The sequence below is a fragment of the Pyrus communis genome, chromosome 17 (assembly GCF_041283825.1).
Source record: "Pyrus communis isolate YQ-2024b chromosome 17, ASM4128382v1, whole genome shotgun sequence".
Taxonomy (NCBI): domain Eukaryota; kingdom Viridiplantae; phylum Streptophyta; class Magnoliopsida; order Rosales; family Rosaceae; genus Pyrus; species Pyrus communis.
Window position 1 is genome coordinate 25,024,578 of NC_142581.1, and position 21,058 is coordinate 25,045,635.

Sequence of the window (21,058 nt, forward strand, 5' to 3'; positions counted from 1 at the left end):
GATTCCTAATCCATTGCAGCCATATGCACCCATAATCATTCACACCTTGCAGCCACATGCATTCACTCTTCATAAATCAGCCACATGCACTCATCATCATAACCTAGCTGTCATGTTTCCCCTTTCATCATTCCCTCACATTCTTTAAATCAGCCAACACATGCATCCACCTTTCTCCCATCAGATTTCCAACATTGCACATGCATTCCCCTTACAATTTCAGCCATCCTAGCTGTTTTGCACATGCATTCACTTAACCTAGCTGTCATGTTCCCTCTCCCATCCATTCATCTCCCTATAAAAACCATACACACTTCACACAACATTCATTCATTCTCATTCACTCTTCCATATTCCAGAAATTCGTCAAAACCTCTCCACACCCTTGCAGCAGCCACCAAAACACTTTTCTCTTCCCTATTAATCCAAACACCATTCCCCAAACCATTCACACCACCAAACCTCACCTTAGACCTTGTGCTACAACAACGAGGAAGAGAAGAGTGCCTAAACGTTCATACAATTCAAGTTTGAGTTGTTGGAATGTTTAGGTGTTTCTTTGATTTCAATGTTTAAATTCAATTCTCTTTGTTTTGTACATATGAGGAATGGAAGAGAAGAGTGCCTAAACGTTCATACAATTCAAGTTTGAGTTGTTGGAATGTTTAGGTGTTTCTTTGATTTCAAAGTTATGAGGAAATAAACCCCCCTTGATTAGGGGGTGATTCGAAATATATGTTTATGCTTGCATTTTGATTTGATTACTTCTAATTGCGTTTCATAAGTTGTGGATTCAATTTGTTTAACCGTTTGATTGATAACTTATTTGTGTATGTTTAATTGAGAGTGCACGCTTAATTTTCATGCATGAATATGACGCTAGAATATAAGTGAGTTTCACCTAATAGTTACGAACTTATATTCACAAGTAGTGGAGGTTGCTTATAAACAATCGCGTTAAACGAATTCTTGGCATAAGTTTCATGCAATCCATAGTAACGAATGCCTCGTCAACACTTATAATTTTCATAGAGCGTAATGATTCTTGCTTGTACCTCTTCTATGCATTCATGTTGAGGACTTGTGGGGAATGTTTTGAATTGTCGCATGCATCATCCAATTCAATAACGTTAGGAAGATTTGAAGGTTAATTAGTGCATCACGGTTAACTTGGGGTGTTGAGAATTAATGATTTATTGAAACGCAATTGGAAATCATTTTATTATGCAAGTATAACATGTGTGGAGATGAACCCTTTAGCTAGCCTTCATTCCATTCAATTCCATCCATTTCATCTTTACTATCTGTTTTAATTTAAATCTGTGCATTTTATTTAATTTCGTCCAAAACCAAATCCCCCTTTACTTTATTGTCCAATTTAGTTAGAAAGTATCTTAGTTTGTGTTTCTAAGTATTTTGATTCAATTTGTTACATAAATTCGTCCAGATTCACCAAAGTGCTCAAAACTGCCCAGAAAGTGATTTTAAGGCAGTTTTGAGTGTTTTGGGTGATGTTTGAGTCTTTTGGTTTGTCTTAGTGTTTTAAAGTGTTAGATTAGTTAGAAATACATTTAGTTTGTGTTTTTAAGAGTCTTGAGTCAAGTTACAACTTAGTTTCGTCCAAATTTGTGTTTGTGCTCAAATCTGCCCAGAAAGTGGTTTTTAGGCAGATTTGAGTGTGTTTGTGTTGTTTTGAGTCTTTAGCTAGCCTTCATTCCATTCAATTCCATCCATTTCATCTTTACTATCTGTTTTAATTTAAATCTGTGCATTTTATTTAATTTCGTCCAAAACCAAATCCCCCTTTACTTTATTGTCCAATTTAGTTAGAAAGTATCTTAGTTTGTGTTTCTAAGTATTTTGATTCAATTTGTTACATAAATTCGTCCAGATTCACCAAAGTGCTCAAAACTGCCCAGAAAGTGATTTTAAGGCAGTTTTGAGTGTTTTGGGTGATGTTTGAGTCTTTTGGTTTGTCTTAGTGTTTTAAAGTGTTAGATTAGTTAGAAATACATTTAGTTTGTGTTTTTAAGAGTCTTGAGTCAAGTTACAACTTAGTTTCGTCCAAATTTGTGTTTGTGCTCAAATCTGCCCAGAAAGTGGTTTTTAGGCAGATTTGAGTGTGTTTGGATTGTTATTTTCGTTTTCTTATTAGTTTTAGTTTTAGTTTCTGTTATGTATTTCAGTTTTAGTTTTTGATTTGTATTTTGTTTGTCGATTTTAAAAGCACAACATGGCACTAGATAATGCTTCTCTTTTGTCACAGCTCATGGAAAGGTCCCAAATGCAAAGCGTTGGTACATTTTCAAGGAATGATGGGTTTTCCAATACTTACAATTCGGATTGGAGTGATCATTCAAACTCTATGTGGTGGGAACCTCAACATGTTCAACAAGAAAGATATTGGCAGCCATATGAGGAGTTCTATTCAAGACCTATGCAGCCACCACAACCTCATATTCAATATGCCCAACCAAACTCAAGTTCGTCAATAGATTATAATCAAAAGCTTAATGAATTAATTTGTTTGGTGCAGGGCTCACAAAATCAAGACAATGAGGCTCAACAAGGAGGATATTGGCCGCCATATGAGGAGTTCTATTCAACGCCTATGCAGCCACCACAACCTGCCCAAAGCGATGTAGGTAATTCAAGTGATAATGATAAGATTTTTCAATTACTTACTACTTTGACGCAGGGAGTCCAACTTCAAAACAAAGAGAGGGAAAATCAAGACAAAAGGTTGGACTACTTGGAAAAGCAAATTGGGCAGATAGCGGAGTTTGTAGAACAAATTTGCGACCAAGGCGAATTCCCTAGTTCAACCATTGCAAATCCGAAGGGAGAATTTGAAACCACCAATGCTATCATGTTGAAAAGTGACAAGGAGGTTGGAACGGACCCTCAACCATCAAAATCAAATCACAAGGAAGAGGAATACACCCAACCCACGGCAAGAGTGGAAACACCTTTGCCGGAGGCACCTATTGCTCCTACGCCATCTAATTCAAGTAAGGTTGTTCCAAATTTAATTAGTTCTAACCCCATTCCACCTAATATCCCTATTCCTTGCAGGTTCATGAATTCCAAGGAAGAAGAAAGTGAAAAAGACATCTTGGAAGCACTTCCAAAGGTGCAAAGTAGGGAATTTCATGAATTCATCAAAGAGGACGTTCTTGAGGCAAACAACCCCAAAGAAGTTGAATTTTATGACACAAGACAAGGACCAATCCTCACATCAAATCTGTCCAAGGGCAAAGTTCCTGAAATGTTCAAAGAAGATGTGTTTATCCTTGAGTTCATGTCGGAGCACATAAGTAAGCCACCTCCTCCAATTTCAATTTTCTTTTATACTAACATGTTGTTAATGATTCAGGCATCCAATCTTGAATTTAAACCATTACCGGATCATTTCAAGTATCACCGCCCATTCAAAGATAAATTCCATGCCGATTGATTCAGAAAAAAAAAAAAAAAAAAAAAAAAAAAAAAAAAAAAAAAAAAAAAAAAAAAGAAAAAGAAAAAAAAGGATACTAAACATGGAGAAAGATGGAGCTTCACAAAGGTTGTTTACGTGAAGCCCCACTACGAGGCGTCGGAGCGGGAGGCATAGAAGCGGGAGGCATCGGAGCGGAAGCCATCGGAGCGGAAGGCATCGGAGCTAGAGCATTCCAGGCTTCAATACTTGGCCAAGCGCTGGACGAGCCAGGAAAAATGTGCCTCTGGAAGTAAGCCGCAAGCCTTTGACGGTCACTTTGACGGTCACTTTGCATACGACCATTGGATTCTTGCAGCTCATCCAGCTTCCTCTTCATGCCCGTCGAATAGTTGTTTGCAAGCACATGCAAACTTCTATTCTCGTACTTAAGCAGTTTGATCTCTTGCTTAAGACTTTCCACCTCTGCCATCAATGATTCCACCTGACGGGAGCGGGCAAGCAGGCGTTGGCCCATGTTGGACACAGAACTCGCACACTGAACACTAAGTGCGAGGGACTCTTGAACGGCCAACTCATCGGACCGTCCTGACAGCAGCCTACTATCTTTTGGAGTAAGGAGGTTTCTAGCTACTATTGTAGCTGTTGTGGCGTCCTGCATCACGGAGTCTTCACCTGTAAGAAGACCGTTAGAAGATAAAAAAGAAGGACGCCATACATTACCTTGACGGGGAGCAACTGGATCGCTGCTGAGACTCAAATCTAAGCTAAGGTTCGATGGGTTTGCCATTTTTCAAAAGTGTTCAAAGAGATGGGGTGGATGGAGAGAATTCTCAAAGGGCCGGAGTCGATTTTCAAAGAATGGGAAATCTTCAGAGTGTGTTTGTTGCGGTGATCAATGCATCTATAAGAAGCCAAGGCGACGCGTCCATCAATTCAAAAAGCCGGAATTTCCGGCGTAAGTTAGGCGACGCGTTCTCGGCTTTTCAGAAGACGCGTTCAACTTTGTCAAAAGTTCACGTGAAGGTCATCATCGCAGCTACACTTTTGCCGACAAGCGTAAATTTCGGCGACGCTTTCTCTGCTTTTCAGAAAACGCGTGCGACTTTGTCAAAAGAGCTCTGACAGAGCCGCATCCGCACTACCACGTGTCGTTCAGAAAGCGAAGGGGCGCCTGTGCAGAAATCGAAGGGGCGTCGTGCAGAAATCGAAGAGGCGTCCGTTCAGAAATCGAAGAGACGTTTGTCGACACGGGTAAAAGAACAATACCACCACTTGATATTATCTCTATATATGTCGACCTTCGTCTTTTATGGCAAGGCAAACCTGAAAAAAATGCCCAACTCTTCCTCACCTCTGAGGTCGCACTCCCAGCAAAGCCTTTCGAAATACTCAATTCTTCCTTCTTCCCCAATGATGATACCAGATGCCTGGAGTACATATGACCCAGGAGGAAACAGCACAACAAATACATGTGCTGATTCATTCACCGCTTCTTCAAAAGCAAAGGTATCTCATATCATCAAGGTCTAAAGCAAAAGTATCTCATATCATGCTCTTTCCCTATCTTTTCCTTTGCCCTTGTTATTACTCGCATGGCAAAGTAAACAAAAGCAATCAGAGGCACTTGGAGTCAGTCTTCTGTTCTGGAACCGACTGCCTGGAATCCATTCCTGATTGCTTACCTAGAGTTGCTCTCGAGTAGTCATCTTCAATGGTTGACACACTTCCGGAGAAGGGACCACTTCTGCAAGGGGAGCAAGCAAGGCAAGTGAAAATGATACATTGAAGCATGTGGAGACAAACATAGGCTGAGTTATCCTCCAACCCTTTTCAATACGAATTGGAAAGATTGAACAAAGAAACAGACCAAAGGAGTAAGCTCAGACCTTCGGGGGAGACCAAAAGAAGCCTGCTGCCCAGTTCAAGAGTAGCACAAAGGAAAATCAACGATGGGAGCAGCGCAGTTCAAGAGTAAGCCTGTGGAATCACAAAGATCAAAGCCTCAATGCAATTACCAAGGAGAAGATGGAATTTACACTCTATAACCAGATTTGCATCCCTAAACTCTTCTCTTTGTTAATTACATTCTGCCATGTTTAGTATGTTTAGTTGCTTTTTGTGTGTTTACTTATGTTTTGTGTGAATATATGCTTAAAACATTGAGGACAATGTTTGATTTAAGTGTGGGGGGGGGGTAACTAATGTTGTTAATGCAAATTCGTGGGATTTTATCACCCATAACTTCAAATGTTGTTCCTTGCTGTTTTAAGGTGTTTTTAAGATGTTTTAGAGTGTTTTAGTATGTTTTGTTTTTATAACTCTGAAAATCACATAAAAATTTGAAAAATATGTTTTGAAAAGCCTAAAAAGAGTGTTTTGAGTCATTTTTGTGTGTTTGTGTCTTAGGATACCTTCCAACACAATGATAAGGATTTGGTTTGTAATTGCATGACTGTTAAAAAGAGTTATAAACATAGAGAAAAGTTTGATTTACTCTTGGTATATGCTTGGTTATGGTTATAATATATGACTTCACATGCAATCATAAAAGAAAAATTCGTTTTTGTAACATGCTTGAAGGAAGGAACTCAAACAAACGCTACAACCCTGTGAGACTCGAGCCATTACTTTCTTTGGAGAGTTATTCTCTGTGATTTCTTGTTTTCTAAAGTCGTTGCATGATCTCATCATTCTTTGCTTGGTTGCTACTTGGAATGCATTTCATTATAGTTCCAAATACTAGAACTCATGCCCAATTCATTCAAAGCATGATATTGTTTGCATAACATACAATAAGATGAAGTTGTTAGTCAAGCCAAAGCCAAAAAGCCTATCCCTTTTCATATTTCTTATTTGTTGTAAGTTTTAACCCTTTTGAGCCTTTTCAAGCTTATTTTCTTTGTTAACCCCTTGTTCTTAAAGGATAGTGAAGCATGACTTAGAATGAACTCCTTTTGATCAATATACTGCAGAAAATAAGTGTGGGGGAAGATAATAGGGCACGGCCAAAGAATGAAATAAAGAAAAAAAAATTGTTGAAAAGAAAGAAAAAAAGAGTTGAAAAATAAGTGAGAATGATCTCACAAGCATTGGTTATTGAAGGAAGGGTCCAAAAGAGTGAATTTGACCCTAGTTGTTGCATGAATCTTCCCTTGTGTTTAAAAGTTGATTTCTGCCATTAAAAATGAGTTTAAGTGTCAATTTCATTACTTCGCTTCCTATTACTTTAAGAACCTTTGTTTTACTTTACCTTTCTTTGTTAAACCATTACCCTTAGCCCCGTTACAACCCTCAACTTCTATCTTGATGTTATGTTTTCAATTTGTGGAGTTTGAATTTGGTATGAGCATATGGAATCACTGGTTCTCATTCTAAGTAGTAGCATTCCATTCATGAGATCATATTCATGTCATTATCGTAAATCCAGAAAATGCTTTCTTTGTTATAACATATGTGAGATACTAGTCTTTCATGTTCACATCAATCTCTCACATATAACTAGTGTAGGGTGTGTAGTCAGAAAATCTGTGTGAAAATAGAGTGCATTCTAGTAAGGAATTGAGGAAATTCTCTAAGGCATGTTACTACATTCAAATCATGGTTTTAAATGCTTAATTGTGAACTAGTATGTGGTGACTATGATTAAGAATGTATTTAAGTGCAAAGATGGCTAAAATCTGTGGGAATAATGATTTTTAACTTGTCATGTGCATTGGAAATCCGTAAGACGATTGTTGGAAGGTGTAGGTGGTGTTTTGTTCGTTTTGTCTAGTTTCGTGTTCTTTTGTTGTTTTGTTTTGCTCGAGGACTAGCAAAAGATAAGTGTGGGGGTATTTGATAGGAGCATATTCATGCGACTTAAATAGCTTGTTCTCGTGCATTTACGTTATGTTTCTTTAGTTATTTTAGTACTTTAAGCTATTTTCGTGTGTTTTTAGGTTCATATGGCTAATGAAGCAAAAAGATGCATTTTGGAGCATTTTGGAGCAAAATTGGACTTGGAATGGATAGCTTATGTTTGGTGCAAAAGGAATGGACGAAATTGAAGGATTCCTAATCCATTGCAGCCATATGCACCCATAATCATTCACACCTTGCAGCCACATGCATTCACTCTTCATAAATCAGCCACATGCACTCATCATCATAACCTAGCTGTCATGTTTCCCCTTTCATCATTCCCTCACATTCTTTAAATCAGCCAACACATGCATCCACCTTTCTCCCATCAGATTTCCAACATTGCACATGCATTCCCCTTATAATTTCAGCCATCCTAGCTGTTTTGCACATGCATTCACTTAACCTAGCTGTCATGTTCCCTCTCCCATCCATTCATCTCCCTATAAAAACCATACACACTTCACACAACATTCATTCATTCTCATTCACTCTTCCATATTCCAGAAATTCGTCAAAACCTCTCCACACCCTTGCAGCAGCCACCAAAACACTTTTCTCTTCCCTATTAATCCAAACACCATTCCCCAAACCATTCACACCACCAAACCTCACCTTAGACCTTGTGCTACAACAACGAGGAAGAGAAGAGTGCCTAAACGTTCATACAATTCAAGTTTGAGTTGTTGGAATGTTTAGGTGTTTCTTTGATTTCAATGTTTAAATTCAATTCTCTTTGTTTTGTACATATGAGGAATGGAAGAGAAGAGTGCCTAAACGTTCATACAATTCAAGTTTGAGTTGTTGGAATGTTTAGGTGTTTCTTTGATTTCAAAGTTATGAGGAAATAAACCCCCCTTGATTAGGGGGTGATTCGAAATATATGTTTATGCTTGCATTTTGATTTGATTACTTCTAATTGCGTTTCATAAGTTGTGGATTCAATTTGTTTAACCGTTTGATTGATAACTTATTTGTGTATGTTTAATTGAGAGTGCACGCTTAATTTTCATGCATGAATATGACGCTAGAATATAAGTGAGTTTCACCTAATAGTTACGAACTTATATTCACAAGTAGTGGAGGTTGCTTATAAACAATCGCGTTAAACGAATTCTTGGCATAAGTTTCATGCAATCCATAGTAACGAATGCCTCGTCAACACTTATAATTTTCATAGAGCGTAATGATTCTTGCTTGTACCTCTTCTATGCATTCATGTTGAGGACTTGTGGGGAATGTTTTGAATTGTCGCATGCATCATCCAATTCAATAACGTTAGGAAGATTTGAAGGTTAATTAGTGCATCACGGTTAACTTGGGGTGTTGAGAATTAATGATTTATTGAAACGCAATTGGAAATCATTTTATTATGCAAGTATAACATGTGTGGAGATGAACCCTTTAGCTAGCCTTCATTCCATTCAATTCCATCCATTTCATCTTTACTATCTGTTTTAATTTAAATCTGTGCATTTTATTTAATTTCGTCCAAAACCAAATCCCCCTTTACTTTATTGTCCAATTTAGTTAGAAAGTATCTTAGTTTGTGTTTCTAAGTATTTTGATTCAATTTGTTACATAAATTCGTCCAAATTCACCAAAGTGCTCAAAACTGCCCAGAAAGTGATTTTAAGGCAGTTTTGAGTGTTTTGGGTGATGTTTGAGTCTTTTGGTTTGTCTTAGTGTTTTAAAGTGTTAGATTAGTTAGAAATACATTTAGTTTGTGTTTTTAAGAGTCTTGAGTCAAGTTACAACTTAGTTTCGTCCAAATTTGTGTTTGTGCTCAAATCTGCCCAGAAAGTGGTTTTTAGGCAGATTTGAGTGTGTTTGTGTTGTTTTGAGTCTTTTGGTTTGTCTTAGTGTTTTAAAGTTTAGTTTTACATTCTTTGAGTCTAGTTTAGTGTTTTAAACTTTATTTTACGTTTTTGAGTCAGTTTCCAAGTGATTTGCAATCCCTCCTAATCCCCGGTCTAGAACGATCCCTACTTACATACTTACTACAATTGACAAAAAGAGGGTTTAATTTGTGTGCGTATAATTCTCGCATCACATGGACCTCGTTGTGGGTGGTTACCGTGGTGGCCACCGCGGTGGTTGCCATAATGGAGCCTTGTGGTGGTGGTGTCATTCTACTTATTGTCATGTTTAGCCTCGTTGATCATCGTGGTCCCATCTCTTGAACATTGGAATTTTCGTTCGTTGAAGTTTCCAAATTTCTTGCCATTGTACTTTTCTTTTACGTTTTACCAAAGAATTTTTGCAAATAAAAAAATTCTAAAAATAAGAACGTACAAAAAATCTACATATGGACAAGAAAATAAAAAACTTGGATGCGAGAGTCTTCTACGAGTTTGGGACTTAACTCTCAATGAAAGCACCAATTTGTGGATGCAAATTTCTTCCTCCTTGATCTTGGACAAAATTGCACCTACAAAACAAATAACACCTTAGGTCAAGGCCAAAAGTCTCACGCACCCACGATGAATGGAGGGGGCTTTGGCCCAAAAATCTCTAATGCCAAAGTTAGAATTTTGAGAGAAAAGTGTTTGGAGAATTTAGTAAGAGAATTGGAATTGCGTTTTGGAGAGAATGAGAGGGCTTATATAGGGGTGTGGCTGGCCACCTTGGGATGAGATGCGCCAGCCACTTGGATGGTTTTGTGGGTTGGGTTCTTGATTTGTGGTTAATTAGCTAATTATTATAATAAAAGATGAAGGATTTTGGGGTTGTCTTGTGGAGAAGATATGATGAGGATGGATGAAATATGTTGTAAATAAATACCTATTTGGACACCTTTGACTTGATTAAGGGATAATTGTCCACTGCTCGCGCGTAGGAATTCTGATGTGTTTCGAGGGTAATTTTATCATTTTTTACCCAAAAATCCACGTGTCACCTTTTAATTATTTTTGGCTCCACAGAAATGGTTGCCCAAAAACAAAACGAGAGGAACGTTTACTTTATGTTTTATTTTTTGTTTTATTCACGAATAACAATTCTTAAAAGGACATGAAATTGCATTAATATCTAAGAATTACATTAAACATAATTATTCATCAACCACAGCACGTGTTGCAGACCTATCAAGCAAGATAATAAGTTGGAAACATCCAACTCACTAGGAACTGAAAGAGGAAGATGATCAATAGAATCGATGAAGCTAATTTTATAAGTAAACAATTAAAAAAAAAACACAAGAATGTATTACTAAGTGGAGAGATGCCTATAATTTAAATCTCACATTTTGTTGGATGTTAAAGTTATTGACACATCTTCTGCAATGGCAGAAGCAGAAATTATTTCAAAAAGCATCTTAAATAACCATACGGATCGAGTATAATAACAAAAAATCATATAAAAATACAAATCCTCTGACAAAAAACAATCTCATCCCAATAAACAACATATAACCCAAAAAAAACACGAAACAAGCTAATTCATGGTATTTTGTACAAAGAAAATTGTAAAGTTGTAGTCAAATGATTACTTAATTACATGATTCACCGATTCAAAGAAGAATTAAAAAGAGGGAAATATGCTGTCTTAGAGATGCCAAAACCAATTGGCAAAAAAGGGACCATCTGAATAGAAGGTAAGATTTAAGATTTGAATTGCTAATTGATTTGTTTAAGTATAATATTTGGTAATTCTATATAAGATAAAAATGTAAATAATGAAATTATGAGCATATTGTACATAATTAATTTTCAGGGGTAGAAATTTTTAGTGGGCAGAAAGGTCAAATTATAAATATATTGTACAAAATTAATTTTTAATAAAGTATAATATGATGTCATCTTCACCTTCATCTGATTTATTACCAGTAGTCTGCTCAAAGTTAACTTGATGCAAAAAGATAGGAAGTACACAGGGTCAATTGACCACTATGAGGCTATATTGGCTCCGCCCATGCATCCATGCCTAATGGCTCGTTTATTAATCCGTAATTAAAGTAGGAGGAATTAAATTGAGACCACTATGAGGCTATATTGGCTCCGCCCATGTATTCATGTCTAATGACTCGTTTACTGATCCGTAATCAGAGTATGAGGAATTGAATTGAGGATGAATTGAATTGAGGAGGAGATAGAATGGGGTGGAATCAAAATTGAATTCATGTTGAAGCTGTTTACTAAACTATCTAAAATCGGAGTAAAAATGATGTTGATTACATAAAAGTTGTTTACTAACTTACATGAATCGGAATTGAAACCTATTTGATTACTAAACTACCCTTGTTATAAATAATATTTTTATATGCTAGTTAATGGTTAATTTTGATAACCACATATGCTCATAATATACAATTAGCTACATGAAACCAGAACTATTTAGAAAAATAAATAATTAACAAATTTATATAAAATATAAATAACCAAAAAACCACCTTTATCACAACTCTCCCCATCCCCTTGTTCTTAGATGATCATGTAGCCACGCCACACATTTTTCCCTCTCTTTGTGAGTTCATGCATAGGTTTTGGATAGTCTGCTAGTCTGTGGCAACAAGGCAAGGAGAATGGGGTTGGGATTTCCCTGGAGTTGAAGCTCCTCCGTTAGGAATTCGTGGGATTGGGATTGGGGAGAAGAGAGATGGGTCTATAGACTGATCATGGTACTAAGGAGGTGAAATTGTGAGGGGTATTTGGGTTTACCGAAAAAGCATGAGGATAATATTGGTAGAAAACTTGGATCCCTGATGAATCTATTTCCAGGAACTCAATTCCCACCTCCAATTCGAGATTCCAATTCCAAGAATTTAAGGAATTGTATTCCGGATTTTGGGTGGGTCCCACGTGAATGTTGATTCCTTACGGTTTGGTAAACGTTGGAATAACTTGGAATTCATGCAATTTCGTTTCCTACACTTTCATTCCGGTTTGGGCCCTAAGTGGATTGTTTTGTCGTTGCTCTCCTTCTCTCTCTTCCTATTTGAATGATCACGATTCAACCACGTCAACATCTTATATTAATTTTCTTCTTAGAAAGAAAAAAGACAAAATAAATAATGTAAGAGAAGAGGATAAAAGGAAATAGAAGGAGAAGAGAAGAGAATTCTAGTCCATGAGCACTTCCACCCATTGTGTCTAGATATGGCAAGATGACAAAACACTCCAAGATGATGGAACACTCCAAAACACGTGAGTGTTGGTAATTGGCAGCCATGATTTTTGCCATGACAGTTTTAGCCCCACGGCAATTTAGACCTCACAGATTCGAGCACTTCCACCCGTTGTTTCTAGATATGGCAAGATGACAAATCACTCCGAGATGACAGAACACTCCAATACACATGCGAGTGTTGGCAACTGGCAGCCATGGTTTTTGCCATGGCAATTTGAGCCCCAAGGCCAGCTGTGGAAGGATGACGTTAGACGTGTGAAATGCCAGAGGGGCCCAATTAAAAGTTGGAATACAACGGTATTTGCCATGGGACATTATTTAGCCTTCTGATGTGAACGGTTATTCAACCTATCGATCTCAACTGTTTTTTTTTTTACGAAAAATAGCTTAAAAAATTAGAAACACTTGAAAAAATATATATTAAAATTTGAAATAAATGATCATTCCTAATTGTCCAATATAATATAGGATTCTAATATGATGCATCCGTGCCAATAAAATGCTTTAACATCATGGAGAGGAAATGTAGAACTCGGATACAATACTTTCTTACGGAATGCAAAATATTACTACCTAGTATTCACTTCGCTAAATTTCACGTCCTATTACTATTATTATTTTTGCCAAATTAATAAAAATCGTCGTTATTAAAAACTACTATTCGTCTTTCTCTTAAACAACGTCAAGATAGATTTTTTAATGTGTCGAGAATATATTTCGGTACATTGTGTTATAAGATAAGTGGTTTGATACTTAAAAAAAATTAATTATATGTATTATGATACTTGATGTACAGAAATTTGTTCCCGACACGTTGAAAAAATTTCAAGGTCGCATTGTATTATGGCGGAGCTATGCATTAGCAAGAGAGTAATTTTGGGTATTTTTAAACACCATATAATCACCCTTAATTTGATTATTTATAATACAAATCTATCTAATGTTATAACTGACTAATAACCGCATATTAAGCTGGCACATCATATATTCATATGATTTAGCTGAAATCTCACTCCCCTAACATCATTGCATAAAAAACGACCCCATTTTATAGTTTTGTTCAATGTACATAGGTCAGCGGGGAAATACGATTGATTTATTTGTTTGTGGATTACTTCTCAGACCTGATCCCCTATTATTGCCGCAGGCTCGAATTTGAAGTCCCAAAAGCAATCTTGCCGTAATTCTTGGTCGCTGATGGATCCATTCACAAATCTATTAAGCTTTTCAGTTATTCTAGCAGCCCCAAAATCCAACATAGACTTGTCCATCTACATGAAATGAAAGCCAAATTAGTACTCCAAATGAAGATCCAAAAGTACTGAATCATATCAAATATATTTTCTTGAGAAACAAAGGGAGAAAAATTCGGTTAATTTTCCATACCTCTGCGCGTACTACATGAAATATAGTGTCTCCCACAGTTGAAAAGCTAGCATGCACGACGTCCGCCTGTTCTTCGTCAAGTATACGAATAATTTCGTAGAAGATGAACTGATGATTGTCTAAGCCACTAGTCAGTACTACCTCAACTGTGGATCCTGTCTCATGGATTTGGATTTGGGGTGCTTTTGTGCTCCTTACGCTCTCAATGTTTAGGTTTTCGGTTCCATGCTCTCAAAGTTTACGAATGCTGTAGCATTTGATCTTTTTCTAGTGCCCGTTAAGCTCTCTTTCTTCTCCTTTGCTTTCTGCAGCTTCGACTCTTTGCTTTTTATGTAGTTGATGGCCTCATCTATTTGTTCGTTCACACTCAGTTGCTCCTGCATAACATCAAACATCACATTTAACATTAGCCATGAATCAATGGCTCAGATTCTCATTCCGACAATGATAGTGTCAGAGAGAGAGAGAGAGAGAGAGAGAGAGAGAGAGAGAGAGAGAGAGAGAGACCTTAGGATTTTGGTTAGGGAGAAGAGAGTAGAGCTTGGAGTAAAGAAGTTTCAAATGATTTCTCCTGTTCTTCTCTACAACCCTCCTTTCAACTTTGGTTGAAGAAGATTGACTTGCTTGGTTGTTATTCATTGAACTTTCTCTGGCAAGTTGGCCACAGAGATTCCCATGAAACAACTTCCAGTTAGCGCTGCTACTCTCTCTTATAATTGGAAAAGGTAGATAGGTGGTTGGTATAGGTGTGATCATGGTATGTATTTATACATATGGTATATTACAGTTTGTAATCTCAAGTTTATATGTAATTGCAACCTTATGTCTCATCTTTTAAACGTCGCCCACAAACTTATGACTACGTTGTAATATTTCATGCATCTATATTCTCCGCGTCATCAATTAACGAAAAAAATTTCACATTGCCACATCATCAACTAATTATAAATTTGACGAAAATTATAAGGCATATATGACATTACAATGAACTTGTAAGTTTTGTACGTTTGTGCATGACATAACATTACAATGTTTTAGAGATAAAATATAAGATTGCATTTGATCCCAAACTTAAAAATGAAAAAGAAAGATGACAAGTCTGTCCTCTGTATATTGTAATGATGTTCCAATAGGAAATGAAAGAGTAGGGTCAGAGAGCACTGTTACTTTTCCAAGAAAGTCAGAAAGCCAGCCGTCAGGTTTGAATTTTCTATTGTAATGTTGTCACGTGGCTTTATTAGCATCTTGCATTTCTTTTGAAAAAGAACCACACCACAACCCCTCCGTCCCTCTCCCCCTCCGGCGCGGGGGGGCCCTCCCCCTTTTCCCCCATAAGCCTATTTTAAGGTGGTTATGATATGATTGTTTTTGTTGCTAAACTTAAATGATGAGGAAGATTTTTTCTTCAAAAAGTTTCTTGAAGGTACATAAAACTTTGTGTTTTTATATTATAATTTATTTTATAAAATTTATTTTTTTGAAAAACTATTAATAAAATACGATATATTTTGTCATCTTTAATAAAATATAAGATATTTTGTCATTGACTGTAAAATATATTATGAAAATGGGTGAAAAATAATATAAATTTTTTTATTTATTTATTACAATTGATTATTGATTACATAATTTTTTTTTTAATTTATTTGCAACATAGACGAGCTTCACATAATAATTTACAATATTATTGGTTTGACACAAATATGAATTTATGTGGAACGCTTATGAAGTATTTTAAGGTAGAATTTCTCCTCATCTTTTGAGTATCTAAGAATTATTTTACATATATTGTTGTTGTTTTTGTATCTTTCTTTGAAGATCATCTTTACAAAAAAAAAATCATTTGACTCAGATTTTTTTTCAGTCATCCAAATGTATGAAGCATAACGTAAGTGTAGATAACATTAAGTAACATGTTATGATGAACTGCCTATTTATTTAATACACATTTTTCATTTTGAATGATTATTTTTATAAATATAATTTTTAAATAATGATTAAAATTTTAAACTGTTTAAATTTATAACATGAAAATAGCTTATTCGTGAAGGATAGAGGCACGCATGGTATTGTCAAGAGTAGTGGCAATTCTTATCTGTTGCGGGCACCATGATATTCTCCACGTTTTTAGTTAGCTGTTGTGCAGCTAAAATTGTCCATGTTTGTATTGCTATTTTGGTCATGCTTTCCCTTGACAAGGATAAAAAAGTTGTCTAAAAAATTCTGTACATAACTCCTCCACGTCAAATAAGCAATTGAGTATTTTTAAACAAAAATGAAAAGGATCGCCATCGAATATCTCTTGTTGCCAGCATCATCAATAATTCATCACTCACGAAATGCAAGTGGTTAAATTACTCACAGAAATTCGATCCATTCAGTTCAGTTGACATTGACACAACCTGATCATGATCTCTATGTCTATGATGATGAAGATGATAATACATCGTAAATGGTTTATTTTCAATGATGGAGTGGAGTGGAGTGGAGTGGAGTGGAGAACTATAGCTCCCTTGGCCTTTTCTTATACATCATGTGGTGCATATTCATTTGCCTCTGCCTCTCTATCTATTATGAAGACACAAACCAGAATGAATCAAGAATCGATGGAACGCGGAAGACAAAAGGATGCAATGGGAGTTTGTCTTTTTGGCGTCTGAGCTGTGGCTCATGATACTTTTTCGGAAAGAAAATGAAGCCATGAATCAAACTCACGACTTTGTCATGATATACAATAGATTTCGGCCATTCGGGGTCGTTTCAACCTTCAAAATGCAGTTTTAAGTTTGTAATAAAAATTTTGACTTTTCATTTGTCATCCGAATTTATTTTATTAGTCGTTTGAGTTGTCCCAACAATTGTATTATATTTATTTAAGCCATTTGACTATTCGTAAGCATCAATTCAGAATTAAACAAATGTTCATTTGTAAGCATCAATTCAGAATTAAACAAAACAATCTTTGGGTTTTCAACTAAAATCTGGTGGACTCCAGAAATTGTGTTCTTCAAGGGCTTATGTTCGTACCACTATTACAAAAAACACTTTGCGCAACAAAATAAATTTGTTGCGCAAAGTACAATTTTGTTGCTCAAAACCTTGCGCTACGAAATTTTGGTCGCACATGGTTCGTTGCGCAAAGCTCGTGACAATAGGGTTTATGCGACGAAAATTAATCTTCGTCGCGTATAGATTTTTTATTTTTTAATTAAATTAATTAATTTAATATTGTGCTTGACGAAATTAATTGTTTGCATGACGAAATATTTTGTCGCACAAGATTTTTGACTTTTTTTTTATTATTTATTTTATATTAATTTAATTATATTAATTGTTTGCGAGCCGAAATATTTGGTAGCGCAAGATTTTTCAAATTTTTACTTTTTTAATTTAATTTAATTGTATGATTTTATTTTATTTAATTACTTTAATTTAAATTGACATATTTAAAATAAAATTACATATGAAAAATATTGATCAAATTATCCAATATATATAATATATTCAAAATGTACACACAAATTAACAAGTACAATATTAAAATCCTAATACAAGTCTATTATGGTTGTAGTGGCAGAGGATATGGTTCGATAGCATCCTAATCCTCAACTTTAGCCGTCAAAGTCTTGACAATTCCCTACAAAAAAACAAACATGGTCAAATAACCAAAAAAAACAATATAAAATAATAACAAAAAATTAGCATAATCTCCTCTAAAATTGGTATACCCCAAATCCGAGAGGAGAGATTAAGTGAGAGGAGTGAGAGAGAGAGAGGGTCAGATTTGGGGAGAGGGAAAGAGAGAGGAGAGGTAAGAAAATAAAGAAAGACATTGGGAAAATTGTGGAGGAGTTATTTTGGTTTTAAAAACCGAAATACTTTGCGCAACGAAAGATACGAGTTTGCACGACGAAATATTGGTTGCGCAAAGTCTTAAAAAAAAATTTAAAAATTTCCCGCATCCCTTTTTTTGTGCCTGCCCAAATTTTTAGAGTTTTGCGTGACAAATGATTGGTTGTGCAAAGTCTTAAAAAAAAAATTGATTTTGTGCGACGAAATATTGTTCGTCGTGCAAAATTTATAAAAATAATTTTTATAAACAATAAAAAAGAAAATAATTTTAGTTTACAATTTAATATATAAATAAATTAAAATAAATAAGGTTTAGGCGACCAAATGTGTATTCGTCGCAGAAAGAAAATAATAAAGAAATAATTTAGTTTAACAATATAAAAATACATAAAAAAATAAGTAAATAAGGTTTAGGCGACGAAATATTGATATTCGTCGACCAAAGTTTTTAAAAAATAATAAAAACATATGAAAATAACTATATTTTAAAATTTATAATATAAAATTAAATAAAAAACGAAAATAAATTGGTTTAGACGACGAAATTTTTGGATTATGTTGCACAAATATTTAAAAAATAATAACTTTTTTATTTTATTTATTTTTGTAAAGATTTTGTGCGATGAAGTTTAAAGTTTCGTTGCGTAAAGTGACTTTGCGTCATGATGTGTGTTTTGTTGCGCAAAATTTCATCGCGCAAAGTGACTTTGCAACAATGTGTACCCCTCTTGCTTGTGCTGCGTCACTCTTGAAATTATATATACTATTTCAGTGATATATCGGTTGCGAGGATCTCTCTTCGTAAAGTCGCGAACTCAGTGTGTTTTTTTATGATGAAGTTTGATTAATGGTAGAAGAGCAATGGCGTGGGGACTCTGCAGATTTCGGCGGAAGAACAAAATGACTTGGACTTTGAAGTCTTTCCATTATTGGGAAAAAAAAAAAATGTCTTTCCATTAAGAAGGACGACAGCATGTGAGTCAATAAGAATCCATTTGGGTTGTTAAGGACACTCTTTCTTTTATCACTTTTATTTTTGTATATACTTCATTTGTTAGGAAAGCGAACTTATTTTTTCTTTGAAACAATCATAGGAAAAAAACTTTAGCATGAGAAAATCAACAGAAGAAACGGAGAATAAAAATAGTTATCAAAAACTTTAGATAGGTGGTGGGATCTTCAATTCATATTTTGAAGAGTCTTGGGGGAGTAATAGACATGTCAACATACTCTTGCTGACAGATGTCAAAGAGAAATTGGAGGCGTGTCAACTCAATTTTAGTTGTTAAAATAGTGTCTCTTAGGTCTCGTTTGGCAAGCTGATAAGATAAATTTTTTGATAGGTGGTGGGATCTTCAATTCATATTTTGAAGAGTCTTGGGGGAGTAATAGACATGTCAACATACTCTTGCTTACAGATGTCAATGAGAAATTGGAGGCGTGTCAACTCAATTTTAGTTGTTAAAATAGTGTCTCTTAGGTCTTGTTTGGCAAGCCGTATTGCGAACCGGATAAGATAAATTTTTTGATAGGTGGTGGGATCTTCAATTCATATTTTGAAGAGTCTTGAGGGAGTAATAGACATGTCAACATACTCTTGCTTACAGATGTCAATGAGAAATTGGAGGCGTGTCAACTCAATTTTAGTTGTTAAAATAGTGTCTCTTAGGTCTCGTTTGGCAAGCCGTATTGCGAACCGGATAAGATAAATAGTACGAAACCAAATGTTTGATGTAGGTTTGTACTAAATAGTACCCGAATTAATTAAACTGAGCCCACATCCTTATACGGTATACACCTGCTAAATTATCCAACCCAAAGCCTCTGTATTATTAGTCGGGTAGGAAAACCACGCAGTGTTCTCCCGCTCTCTCCCGTCGCGTCCCTCTCTTTCACATCGTGCATAAAACTCATTCCCGTTGCCGTCGTTCAGCCGTCGTCTTCACCAAGATTTCTTCTTCTTCTTCTTTATGTTCTGCTCTAAATTTTTGGTGAAGTTACAGTTCCTTTCAAAATTAAGGTTTTGAACCCCATAATTTAAATTATGTGAACTTAATTAGGGTTAGACAAAATTTAAATTATGTGAAATAATTTGGGTTGGAAGATGAAGCTTCTTGGCTCAATTTCTGTGGTTGCGACGACCCACCACGATGAAAATTCAATTAATCGATTTCCTTCAAAGGATCTGAAACTCGACAATCTGCAAGTCGCCCATGACTTTTCTGGGTTATGTGCAAAAGATCAATGACAACGGATTGTTTGCAAAGGATTAACTACAAAGAAAGGGCAGTGCCCCTTTTTGGATTATTCTATCAATTTTTTTCTTCTATTTTTCATTTCATTTACAATTTTTGACATTGCCTTTCATAAAATATAATGCATTATTGCACAAGCGGTTTTTAGTCTGATTTTACACCAAACATTCAATTAATTTAGTCAGAACCATCCAATGTACAAATATCATATCTGACTGAAATAGTCAGTACATTCCGAGCTACCAAACAAAACCTTAAGTTAGTGGTTATTTTGCTTAAGAGCATCTCCAAAAGCTCTAAGTTTTGTTAAACTCAAAAACTTTATTTTAGTTTTTGTTTAAACTTTTATTTTCAATATTTGGCTTATGAAGAGTTGCTTATTAAATTTAAGGAGTAATTGTTCATTTTGCTATATTGAAGATTCTTTTATAGAGTCTGTTGGAGATTTTTTATTTTTTATTTTGTTATTATTATTATTTTTTTTAAGTTTGCCATTTAATAAAGAGTTTTAATTCTTTTACAACATCCCTTGGGGATGCTCCAAGCAAGTTAGTTTAGCTAACACTGACGAGTAAGGATGGCAACAATTTGGTTTGGGAACAAAAATGATATATTCATCCTCATAACCACAAAAATTAACCATATTCATAACCGCAAACTAACTATCGGGGATTGTCTATAACCATACCCATCGGGTAACAGATTTCACATTGGTTAACATTTATATCCATCAAATTATATGCATCCAATTGACGCATAATAATTTAGTAGATACTAATTTCGTCATTAAATAGCCACGTTCAATAACAAAAAGCATGCAAGTGACCCTTTACCACAGTGGTGGAAATGTGTTAAGCCATTGCATGACTACGTAGGGTGACTAATCTAAAAAAATCTATCGTTTGACAAAAAAAAAAAAAAAATTAACCAAAAACATAACAATGAATGAATTTGATAGAGTATAAAAATAAGAGTATTGAATAAAAAATTGATGATGCTGGCTATTGATATCTTCCATAAGCATGATGTTTGGTGCATAATTATGATAGTATAGGGTTCAGTGAATATTGTTCTATTATATACTAAATATTATGTGGTG

The 21,058-nt window shown here is 35.3% G+C and overlaps 1 pseudogene across 1 annotated transcript; it reads right to left on the reverse strand.

Annotated features, from left to right (window-relative positions):
- Positions 1 to 13,349: 13,349 nt before the first annotated feature.
- Positions 13,350 to 14,599, reverse strand: LOC137749404 (transcription factor bHLH162-like; annotated as a pseudogene). Its single transcript, XR_015958323.1, has 3 exons — positions 14,360 to 14,599; positions 13,853 to 14,229; positions 13,350 to 13,737 (listed from the first exon to the last, which is right to left on the reverse strand). The product of XR_015958323.1 is annotated as a transcription factor bHLH162-like (transcript).
- Positions 14,600 to 21,058: the final 6,459 nt, after the last annotated feature.